Source organism: Piliocolobus tephrosceles, unplaced genomic scaffold, assembly GCF_002776525.5.
Source record: "Piliocolobus tephrosceles isolate RC106 unplaced genomic scaffold, ASM277652v3 unscaffolded_30685, whole genome shotgun sequence".
NCBI classification, from domain to species: Eukaryota; Metazoa; Chordata; class Mammalia; order Primates; family Cercopithecidae; genus Piliocolobus; species Piliocolobus tephrosceles.
Window position 1 is genome coordinate 11,063 of NW_022313960.1, and position 11,692 is coordinate 22,754.

Sequence of the window (11,692 nt, forward strand, 5' to 3'; positions counted from 1 at the left end):
AGGGCAAGGCCCACCCCCAACCCTGACCCCCAAACCCAGCCACAGAGCCAGTCAGCCTCAGGCCAGAGGGTGTGAGCAACAGGGCCCCTGGCTGCTCTACAGTGGATCAGAGCCACTGGGTGTGGGGGGTCTTCCAGGGGAGGTGTGGGGCTGCCTAGGCAAGGTAAGGCAGGCTCCCAGGACAGAGACTGAGGCTGACCCCTGCAGCCCCCGTACTGTGGGGGGAAACGCCGGGATAGGCAAGGGTCTTAACCTAGAAAGCCCCAGCAGCTCCTGTGCCCATCAGGACACTGTTGAGGCCTGGTGGTGGTGGAACCCAGGAATGGTCTTTGAACCCATGACCTGGAAGGGGAAGCCAAGGACAGTCCTGGCCTGTAGGCTCCCCTACCTGCAAGCAGTGGGCAGGCCCAGTGAGGGGACACCAGGAGCACAGACCATGAGCTTACCTGGCCAAAGACAGCGGCCAGCACCAAGACATCAAAGAGGGTGGGTAGAAAGGTCATCACATCGGGGTTGACTGCGGCCGGCACCAGGTTCCTCTGTACTTCTGGAACACGCGGGTCTCTCCTTCCTATCCCTAAAGTGCGCCTGCCCCCACCCCAGCACCCTGAAGACCAGCCTAATAGATGCATTTGTCCTGGGTCAGCCCCGCTGTCCAAGCAACTACAATTTCTGACTAGAGAGCCAGGGTGGGGCAGGGTGTAGGAGGGGTCCCTGGAAGATGCTCCCCGGAATGCCCTGATGCCTAAAACGCTCCCCATTGGGTCTTCTCAGGGAGGGAGGGTTATGGCAGCCTGTTCTCTCCAGCCACCTCCATCACCACAGGAGCGCTTACAGACGTTACGGGAGAGAATTGACCCACTGGAGCCAGGAACAGCATGGATGCAGCACTGAGGCTGAGGCTAAGTGGACTCTGGGAGACCATCATTCTGTTTTCAAGCTTTGGTCTCCTGGCCCTCTACAAGCCAGGCTGTTTCAGGCTTTCCATGAGGCCTTGCACAGAGACAGAGTCCAAACACAGCTGGTGAACTCAGTGGGCTTTAGGGAGGGGGCACATACCATCTCAGAAGGCCACCACCAACTCACACAGGCCAGTTGCATTGTCACAGTGACCCCAGAACAGCACAGCCCTATCCTTCAGATGAATAAACAGAGGGAGAGACACATCTCACAGCCAGGAGCAGGGACTCAGACCCAGGTGCAGCTGCAGTGCTGCCTCAATGGCTCCACCTGCACCTCCTCCAGGACTCAGTTCCCGCTAACAAGTGAGCACCTGAGTACAGGTGAAATAGGTGCTATTATCCCTGTCCAGCTGCTGGGGAAAGGGAAGCAAGGCACAGGTGACTTGTCCAAGACCAGCGTGACAGGGCTAGTTCAACCTCATCTGTCTCAGCCAGCACATCCCCATGGCACAGGCTTTACTGTGATCCAAACCTGGAAGGTGGAACTCCTTCCAATGTCCCACCCAGGGCACAGAGCACGCAGCCCCATGTTTGGGGAGGTGACAGTGTGGGAAACAATCTGGCTAGGCCATGGACTCTTGGAGCCCAGGGTTTCCTAGGGCCAGGAGAGCTCTGGAGCCCACTTTAACACCAACTGCAAACCTGGAATCCGCACCAGCAGGAGATCAGGAGAGGGGTTCATCCTCCGCTGCACCTACAGCAAGGTGAGACAGGCACAGGTGGGCACCCTGCTTCCAACCAGCCTCAGGTGGGCAGGAAGCAGATCTCCTGCCTGACCTTCCTCTCCTGCCTCCCAGAAGCAGAGGAGAAGGGGCAGCCGCCCATCAGGCCATTGCCCAGATTGAAGCCGCTGAAGCTAGGTCCCAACAGGCGAGTGTGACCCCTGAGTATCCCAGGCCCAGCCCAAGGCAGTCCCGTCTCTGGTGAGGACCTGGTAGACAGGAGATGTGATGTCCCCAAGTGGCTCTATAAACCTCTGATTGAGGATAATCAAGGAAATGGACAAGACCATCATGTTCAGCCAAGAACCTGGCAGGCACAAGGGGAACCAGGGGCAGGCAAAAGTCAGTTTGGTCCCAGGCATAGCCCCTGGAAGGATGGTGGATGAGGGGCCAGCCACAGTGAAGGGGAATGGAAGGCCACGGGCTGGGTGGCCAGGGCTGTCAGCTCCTGCAGCCCCTGCAGAACATCTGCCCAGGCCTGGCTCTGCACTCAGCCTTCTGCCTGGAGCCACAGGTGCCTGGACACTGGCCTCTAGTAGGGATGGTGGTAGGAAAGGCACTTGTGGCCACATGTGGGCACCTAAGCATGGGACAGAAGGGTATCTTGCCCCCAAAGAAACCATAGAGGCCAAGAACTTAAGCAGATGTGACACCATCAATAAACCCCCTTGTCCTGGGTCACATCAATTAAGTCAGCGCCTACCCTGACCCTGAAGCTGCAGCTCAGTCTGGTTGAGACTCACAAAGAGATATTAATGCTGGGCAGGGGGCCTGGCCCAGCCTGCGATGTCCAGCAAAGCTGTGGGCTGGACAAGAATCTCTGAAGATTAGTCCAGGACAAGGAGAGCTGTGCCTTCGCAGGGAGTGGGGGCAATGCCCAAGGTGCAGGAGGCCTGAGGACATTTAACTAACTAGGGTGCCAGGTCAGGATGCGCAGAAGAGAAGGTGGCATGGCAGCATCCTGCCCGAGGCCAGGCTATAAACCTAGAGGCTGCCTTGTCGAGCCTAAACCATGCTGCCGCCCAGTTGCCATCCTTCAAATGTGAGGCAGGGCTGGGAGAGCCCCTAGAACCCTCATCCCTCCCACCCCAAGCTGGTTTCCATGCCTCACCAGAGGGAAAGGGAACTCTTCTATGGGGCACAGCATGCCAGGTTCTCCATCACCTGGGGGAAGGTGCCGGGGGAGGGGGAGCTGCAGCTGGATGAAAAAAAACCCAGATTCCTCTCTGTCCCTACCTGATAGGTGGCCTCGGGCAAGCTGCTTTCATTGCCTGGGGCCAAGGAGAGCCACAGGGGAAGGGCCAGGTTAAGAGGGCTCCACCCTGGAGCCCAGAGCTACCCAGAGAGAAAACCCCCCATCCTCCTGATTCTGCTCCCAGCTCTCGCTGCTGGGATAACATCCTCCCCATCAGAGAGGCCGTGGGAGGCAGAGGCTGACCCTGCTCCTTCAGGCACCACAGTGGGTTTGGGTCTACATTCTTCATGATCAGGGAGGGGGCCCTGGGATCACAAAGGTGAGGGGCAGCTTCTTGGGCTCCAGGTGCTCCAAAGTAGACCCTGCAGGGCACCAGAGCTAGAAGGGGGTTAGGGAGGCTGGGCGCAGTGGCTCAGGCCTGTAATCTCAACACTTTGAAAGGCTGAGGTGGGTGGATCACGAGGTCAGGAGATCAAGACCATCCTAGCTAACACAGTGAAACCCCATCTCTACTAAAACTACAAAAAATTAGCTGGGCATGGTGGCATGCACCTGTACTCCCAGCTACTCGGAAGGCTGAGGCAGGAGAATCACTTGAACCCAGCAGGCAGAGGTTGAACAGGGCCAGGACCTGAGCTCTGCCTGGCCATGGTGACTGAGCCAGGTAAGCAATCTGTCACTGTGTCTCACGGGGGATGTCAGCATTACCTCTGGAGTCAAAGTAGGTAAGCCAGGGTGACCAGAGTTCCCAGTAGGGACCAACACCAAAGGACGCAGGGGTCGGGCCTGTCCCAGAAGGTCAGGTTGGATGAGGGGCTCTGTGAAGCTGGGGCAACCGAAAGCCTGCCCTTCAGGTTACAGGCATCTGGGTCCTGGTCTAGACCCTCATATGCCATCCAGAGACCCAACCCTGGGGACAATTCCTCCCAGGCTGGTAGCAGAGAGTCGATCCTTGTACTCACTCCACCAAAAGCTCTGAAATGAGGGGGCCTGTGGCTCAGGGAAAGACTCTTCAGGACAAGGTTCTCAGGGGCAGGTATGGTTTTAGCTGGGCCTTAGGGCAGCCAGGGAGGTAGGTGACAGGTCTGCTCACAAAGCCTGCCAAAGCATGCAGGAGAGACACAGGTGTAGTGGTGAGAATGTTCTGGAAGACAGCAGGCAGCCTCTTACTCACCAATGGGGCCAAGTACGGTCAGGTGCACACACCAGGAGAAGCTGGTATCCACACACTGGTACACTTTGTTTCCTGTTTTAGAGACAGGGTCTTGCTCCATTGCCCAGGCTGGAGTGTGATGGTGCAATCATAGCTCACTGCAGCCTTGACCTCCCGGGTTCATGTGATCTTCCCACCTCAGCATCCTGACTAGCTGGGACCACAGGCGCATACCACCATGCCTAATTTTATTTTTTGTAGAGACAGGGTCTGGCTATGTTGCCCAGGCTGGTCTCAAGAGCTTTCTACCTCAGCCTCCCAAAACACTGGGATTATAGGGACAAGCAAGCACTCCTGGCCATGCTGGTGCATTTTGGCTGCCATGGTGCACAGGAGGTATGAGCTCCGGGGGTGCAGAGTCTGCTTCTGGACTCTACCCAGGCCTGCACCCAGACTGACCCCTTGGGGCCAAGATGATTTCCTAGGAAGCCAGGCATGGAGGCCAGCATGCACCTGAACTGAGGCAGAAGACTCTGATGAGAGGGAGGGGGAGGCCTCTGACATAGTTTGGATGCTTGTCCCATCCACATCTTGTGTTGAAATGTGATCCCCAATGCTAGAGGTGGGGCCTATAGTGTGAGGTGTTTGGGTCATGGTGGGGTCCCCTCTTGAATGGCTTAGTGCCCTCCCCATGGTAATGAGTGAGTTTTCTTCTTTTGGTTTTTCTTTTTTGTTTTTTTTGAGACAGAGTTCACTCACAGCCCAGGCTGGAGTGCAGTGGTGCGATCTCAGCTCACTGCAACCTCCATCTCCCAGGTTCAAGTGATTCAGAGTGAGTTTTCTATCAGTTTACAGGAGAGCTGGTTGTTTAAAAGAGCCTGATGCCTCCTCTCTCTTTCTTCCTCTCTCACCATGCAACAGGCCTGCTCCCTCTTTGCCTCCCGCCAGGAGTAAAAGCTTCCTGGGACTGTTTGCACCAGGGTCTGCACACCCGTCATCCCAGACCTCGGTCAGTACCTCCTTCCCTCTGCAGGCCCTCTCCCTCTGTCCATCTGCCTACTCCACATGCCCTGATCTGAAGCCTGCCTCCCCCCTCATGGAGTCCTCCAAGATGCTCCTAGCCCCAGATCTCTGGTCCCACAGCACCTTCTGGGCCCAGATTCTGCCTTCTCAGAAGTCTGGGAGGCAGGGACCCACCTGGTCACAGCCTTCTCGCTCTGCTCTAGGCACTCCTGGCACCAAAGCCTCCAGCCCGCTGCACATCTTCATCTTCAGCTATGCCATGGCTCTCCTCATCCTAAGCCTTCTGCTTGTCAGAATTGCCCTCGTCCTGGTGAGTGTCTGGCTGGGCCCAGGCTGCTTCCTGAGGGGCAGGCTCAACCACTGATGCCTTGAGTCTTTGACACAAGCTGAGGGGGGAGCAGACCCCTTTACACCCCTGATTCCCCCACCCAAGCCCAGCATCTCCTCATCCTCCAGCTGGGGCCAAGGGGTTTGGGACCAAAGGGGTGGGCCTGATCCCAGTGTCCCTGCCTTTCTTGTCAAGGTGCTAAACTTGAGGGCATGCCTTGGGTGCTGACATTCCCAGGAACTCAGAGCCAGAGAGGGTCAGGCACCAGCCTGAAGTCACACAGCCAGGGGCTTCTTCCCTCCTGGACCCCCAAGCACTGGACTTGCAGGGCTGGGAAAGAGGTGGAGTGGGGGAAAGCAATGCCTTGTCAACCCATGCAGGGAGCCCCACTCCCATTCCCAAGGTGCATAAAGTCAAGGAACACCTGTTTCCAAGTCCATGTTTACTCAGGGCCCTGCTCCAAGTGCTTGGCACTCACACTGGCCTCCCACCACCCATGCCATAGGTATCGGTCTCATTTACAGAGCGGGAAATGGTGGCCAAAAGCCTCCCCCAGCACACATAGCTAGACCACATAGAGGTCTTAGGTGCAGCTGAGGGGTCCACAGTCTCTGCTGCCCCTTCTGCCACTCGTGCTCCCAGGGACCACACTTCAGAGAGGGAGGAATAAGAGAGAGCTGGGTGCTCACACATGGGGCACAGGGGACTAGGGAAGGGTCAGCCAGGAGGAAAGGGCAAGGTCTGATCCTGTATGTACACATCACACAGCCCGCGGAGTCAGGAGAGCCAGGGCCAGGTCCCAGCTCTGCAGCTGCTTGGTATGTGACCATGGTTAAGTTGTCTCCTTGCCTCCTTCTAGAAGGAGCCTGGACCCTGGCTGGCCTCATACTTGCTGCGTAGGCTGCAGACCCACAAGTGCTTCTGCAAGGGGCTTTGCTTCTCCTCGTAACAGCGGCACAGGCCGGCCGCATGCTCTGGGGATAGAACAGAGTAGCTCTGGAGGTAGCAGGTGGGGGCTTGGCTTGGGATCCTGGCCCAGACGAGGCAGAGTACACCTCAGGGTCACGGGGCCTTGGCAGCAGCCCTTGGCCCACACAGGCTGCCCAGCTGCCCACCCACAACCCATACCTTGGGGCAGCCCCAGCTGCTGCAGTTCACTGGCCAAGGATTCGCCATCGACACTGTGCTTGGCCGCACTGGAGAGGATGAAACTCAGCACTGCCACTGTGGCCTTCACATTGCCTGACTCTGAGGGACCCGTGAGTGGGACAGGGGGTGTCACTGTGGCCCCAGCCACCTCCCAGTTGCCCAATTAACTTCAGCTCAAAGCTCCCAGGCCTCCTGAAGCCACAGGCACTGCTCCTGCTCCACCAGGAGCTGGCAGAGGACAGGAAGGTGGGACTGTCAATGTCTTTCTTTCCCTCATGCTCCTCCACTAGGGAAGGTAAGTTAAGGATGCTGCAGGGAGGGGTGGGGGGCCCCTCTGTACCAGGCACCAGGCTGAGGTCCCAGGGTTGCCTGGGGCCTGTGGACTCTCAGTGGGGTACTCACCCAAACGACATCAGCCGTGAGCTTCAGGATCTTCTCATACTATGGGGAAAGGAGACCTTCAGAGGGTGCCAGTACCCTATTCACCAGCCCCTCACCCCTAGCCTGCATCCTGCAATAAGGAACAGACAGGCTGGAAAGAAGTGTGGGAGGTGCCCAGAGAGGTTTCGAGGCTGGGTCACCCATCTCCCCAGGCCTAGTGCAGAGCTTCAGGGAACTGGGGGTCATAAGGTCATGGGACAATGGGGTGCTGGGTCTTGTACTCACATCATTTCCCTGTCCCAGCAGCTCTTTAGCACCTGGCTGCAGAGCAGCTGCAACTTCACAGAGGACTGGAAGGAAGTCCTTACATCAGCCAGGCTAGCAAACCTCACCCCTCCTTCCTGGGGACTGGCTCAGAGCAGGCCAGTCACTGATCAAGGTCACAAAGCATGGTAGCACAGGCTGAGAGCACTGAGGCCCTAACCTTAGAGAAACCTCACCATCATCTACACCCACAATCCCCAACCCAACGCCCCTCCTCCACCCAGACTAGACCCTGTGCACTCAACCATCTTGGCCAGAGTGCTGATCTCTGCCAGGACCCAGTCGGGACAGTCCAGATCACCACAGAACTGGAACCTCTGCAGGGGAGGGAGGCAGGTACTCAGGCTGGAGGGAAGGCTGAGGTGTGGCTAGGATCCGTGTCTCCCACATGGTTGACTAGCAGGGACCCCTGGTCCCCATCATAGACGGACATCCTCTGGCCACTTCTTCTCCCCTATCACCAGGGTGTTGAGTGAACTCTCTCCCTGACCCACCCTGCCACCAAACCCTGCTCTGAGGTCTACTCCAGGAACTTGTCTGCTCAGCAAACATCAATCGAGCTCCTTCTCTGTGCTAGCTCCCACTGAAAGCGCTGGGGGTACAGGGGATAAAACAAAGTCCTGGGCCTCACACAGATGAGTGACCTCTCTCCCTTCTTCCCCATAGCCACACAAGTCCAGCCACTCCAGTTTCCCTGCTGCTGCTTGAGGACACCAGCCTTGCTCCCGCTGCCATGCCCGCTGCACTCTGTGTGGCTTGCTATCCTTTATATCCTTTATTTCATTCCACTCTCTGCTCAAGTGACCCCTCATCAGACCAGCCCTTTTTTTTTTTTTTTTTTTTTTAAGACGGAGTCCCGCTCTGTTTCCCATGCTGGAGTGCAATGGCATAATCTTGACTCACTGCAACATCCGCCTCCCGGGTTCAAGCAATTCTCCTGCCTCAGCCTCCCAAGTAGCTGGGACTACAGGCACACACCATCACGCCCGGCTTTTTTGTATTTTTAGTAGAGACAGGCTTTCACCACATTGGCCATACTGATCTCGAACTCCTGACCTCAGGTCATCCACACACCTCAGCCTCCCAAAGTGCTGGGATTACAGGCGTGAGCCACTGCACCCAGCCAGGCTGGCCCTTCTTGATCATACTTCCTAAAATAGCCCCTCACACAAGGAAATTTTGGGGGCAGGTGGATGTGTTCATTATCTTGATTGTGGTGATCCAAGAGCCAGGAAGATTTGGTCTTTACTTATGCAGCCTCATCTTTCCCTAACCTCCAGATGATACTCTCCCAGCTATGGGAATTGCATTCATTCCTGGGGAGCCATGCTCTCTCTCTCCTGAAGTCTCTGCACATGCTGTTCCCTGTCTGAAGACACACGCCTCCCACCCTTGCCTCCCAACCCCTGGTACACAAACTCTACTTTAGCCAGCCAGCTCCTGCCATCGGCCTTTAAGGTTGATGGCATCCTCAGGGAGCCCCCTTAGCACTACACACAAGGCGCGGTTAGGTCTCCGCCCCTGGAGCCTTAACTATGACTGCCAATTCAAGCCTCCGATTTCCCCTTTCCTTGGCAGCTCAAGTCCTCCCAGTGCCTAGCACGCTTCATGGTATGGACTAGGTGCTTAGAATGCACGGATGGATGGATTGGATGTGATGGATGGATTGGATGGATGGACAGATAAGTCTCAACCCCAAAACTACTACTTTAGGACTCTGGAGAGAGTGGAGGGGCTTCCTAACACTGTGGAAGAGTGAGACTGATTCTAAGCAAGTGTCCAATTCCCACAGGAGGGCTGGGGAAGACGGTGTCTTGGGAGGTCCTGTTGGGGCTGGGGAAGACCTGAAAGGACTCCCAGCTCCAGACAAGCCCCACTTCCTGCCCCGGCAGACTGGGGCCCTTCCTCCCGCCAGGGAAGCGCGGGAACTCTGAACTGGCCGGCCTGCTCGGTCTTACCCGCCCCCCACCCCCGCCCCTGTCTGGGGAGCGGGATGGCGGTGGACTTTTCTCTACCAGACCCACAGCCCCCACGCTCGCACACACTGTATTCGCGGAGAGGCCAGGGCAGACAACCTCGCCCCGTTTCCGGAGCCACTGGCGCCCCCGAATTCCCGCTCCAGCAGCCCATGCCTTGCTTCACCCCTGGTGCCTCATCAGCGCGCCAGGAAGCCAGGGCCCGAGAATTTCTTTTTCCAGTCGCGTGGGGTCAGCTGATTGGACCGTCACGTGACTTGGACTAACGGACTCTGGGAGGGCGGGGGCTGTTCCAGTGCCGTTGAGAGCGGACGGCAGTCCACTGGAGGTGCAGGGGCGAAAAACTGGCGTCACCTCCTCGTCTCCCAGAATCCTTCCCTGGGAAAAACCAGAGCCCACCGCCAGTTTAACTGACAGTGGGAGTTATTTCATTTGTTTAACTTAAGCGGGAGCCAGGGGGATTCAGGTCATTGCCCTGTTTTCCACTGTTAAGCGATTAAGATTATACACAGCTGCGGGCTGTGGCAAAAGACATTTTAAAAACTATTGAAATCTACACATACAGAACATTGTACCTGTTATAAATATAAAGCTTAATAAGTTTTCATCAACTGTAGACCTCACATAACCGGCACCCAGATAAGGAAATAACCAGATAACTTCTTCAAGTGCGTAGGTATTTTATTTCATTTTGATGAGTCGTCTAGGTGCCTAGCAAAAAGACTGTCATAATTAACATGCTCAGGAAAACTCCTTACAGCTTCGACATCAATAGATTCTTAATCACTGCCAATCTGATGGGGAAAAAAATCGGTTGCTTAGATTGCAATGGTAGTCAGCTTACTGGTAGCTTTGAGCTAATGGGCAATCTAGAACAACTAAGTTTCTGACATTGACTTGAAGAGGCAAAAACAACAAGACAAAACAACAACAAAAATACATTACAGAATAGACTAATAACCAGAGAATAAATTGAATAGAGTCTTCCCTTAGTGACCTCAGGATATTGGTTCGAAGACCCCAGAGATACCAAAATTCACCGATGCTCAAGTCCCTGAGATAATATGGCATAGTATTTGCAAATAACCTATACACATCCTTCTGTAAATTTTAAATCATCTCTAGATTACTATAATACCTAATGCAACATAAATGCGTTGTAAATACCTGTTATGAAGTATTTATAAATGTTTGTTTTTTATTATTTTACTTTTTCCAAATATTTTTGATGAACAGCTGGTAAAATCCAGGGATCCCAAACCCGAGGATACAGAGGGCTGACTGTAGTTTGAGCTGTCTCTTCAATTCCATGCCCATCCCATGCACCAGGTGCAGCTGGTTTTATTGTTGCAGGCTTTCAGGTTTTCAAAAGACAGAGCTCATGACAAACTGCTCTATAGAATAGAAAGAAATGGAAAGTGTCCCAATTCATGGTAAAATTGAGCTCATTTCTGAAGAGTTCTTTTACAAATTATAAGCACTAGCCCCTTGAAAACAACAGTATGTTAAGTTACTAAACCATCCTATACCACATAGAAGAAAAATTTTAAGAACATAAGACCTGTAATCACAGCACTTTGGGAGGCCAAGGCTGGTGGATCACTTGAGCCCAGGAGTTCTGGACCTGGTTGGCAGAGACCAGCTTCTTCCCTGGGCCAGGGCTGCTCTGGAGGCAGGGAGGTTGTGACCAGGCTGTGGGGTGTAGCAGAGCACCGGGTATAGACCAGGCTCTCCAGGCACACCTGGGCAGAAAGCCAGAGGTTGGAGCCGGGAGTTGTCGAGAGCCCTGGCCCAGCCCTGGTTTTACTGAGGAGGCTCAGTGAGGGGCTGGGTCAGCCCAAGTCACTGGGTCTATAAGGGAGGGCCCTTACCATAACCCAGGACCCTAGAGCTAGCTTAGGTCCCATCTCTTTCCCACATAGACTAAGGAAGGGGCATGAACTGGCTTCTGGATTCTAAGACCGAGGCCCAGCACACCTCTCCCTCCCTTGCCTGCAGCTGTTGTCACATATCAAAAGTGAGTTTTGCCCTGAGGGGCTGGAGGCGCAGCTCCCTGGACTGGACCAGGTGATCAATCCAAACAAATCCCTGTGTGTCCCCACCAGCCAGGCCTTCTCACACCACACAGCAGCTGGGGGCACCAGGATACCCTGGGGGATTCCAGGGATGAGCCCTCCCTGAGGCTTCCACAGCAGCACTGCCACCCCACATCCCACCATAAGCCCCATGTCCCTCCAGCCTTCAAGCACCTGGCCCCACACATACCTGCCCCACTCCTCACACCTGGCTTTCCTGTGAAAAGTGGAACTGGTTCCACCTGGAACCAGCTGGAGAAGGGCCTCAGGAAATCACCATTTTGGGGACTCATTCCAATCATTCATTCATTCATTTATTCACCAAATACCCACTGTCCACCTTTCTGTACCAGGCCAGGGGTGATGGTCAAGCGGAACACATGTCCCAAGGAGATTTCCTCTCT

At 55.1% G+C, this 11,692-nt stretch overlaps 1 pseudogene; it reads right to left on the reverse strand.

Annotated features, from left to right (window-relative positions):
* Positions 1 to 6,238: 6,238 nt before the first annotated feature.
* LOC111529715 lies at positions 6,239 to 11,441 on the reverse strand (annotated as a pseudogene).
* Between the last annotated feature and the right edge of the window lie 251 nt (positions 11,442 to 11,692).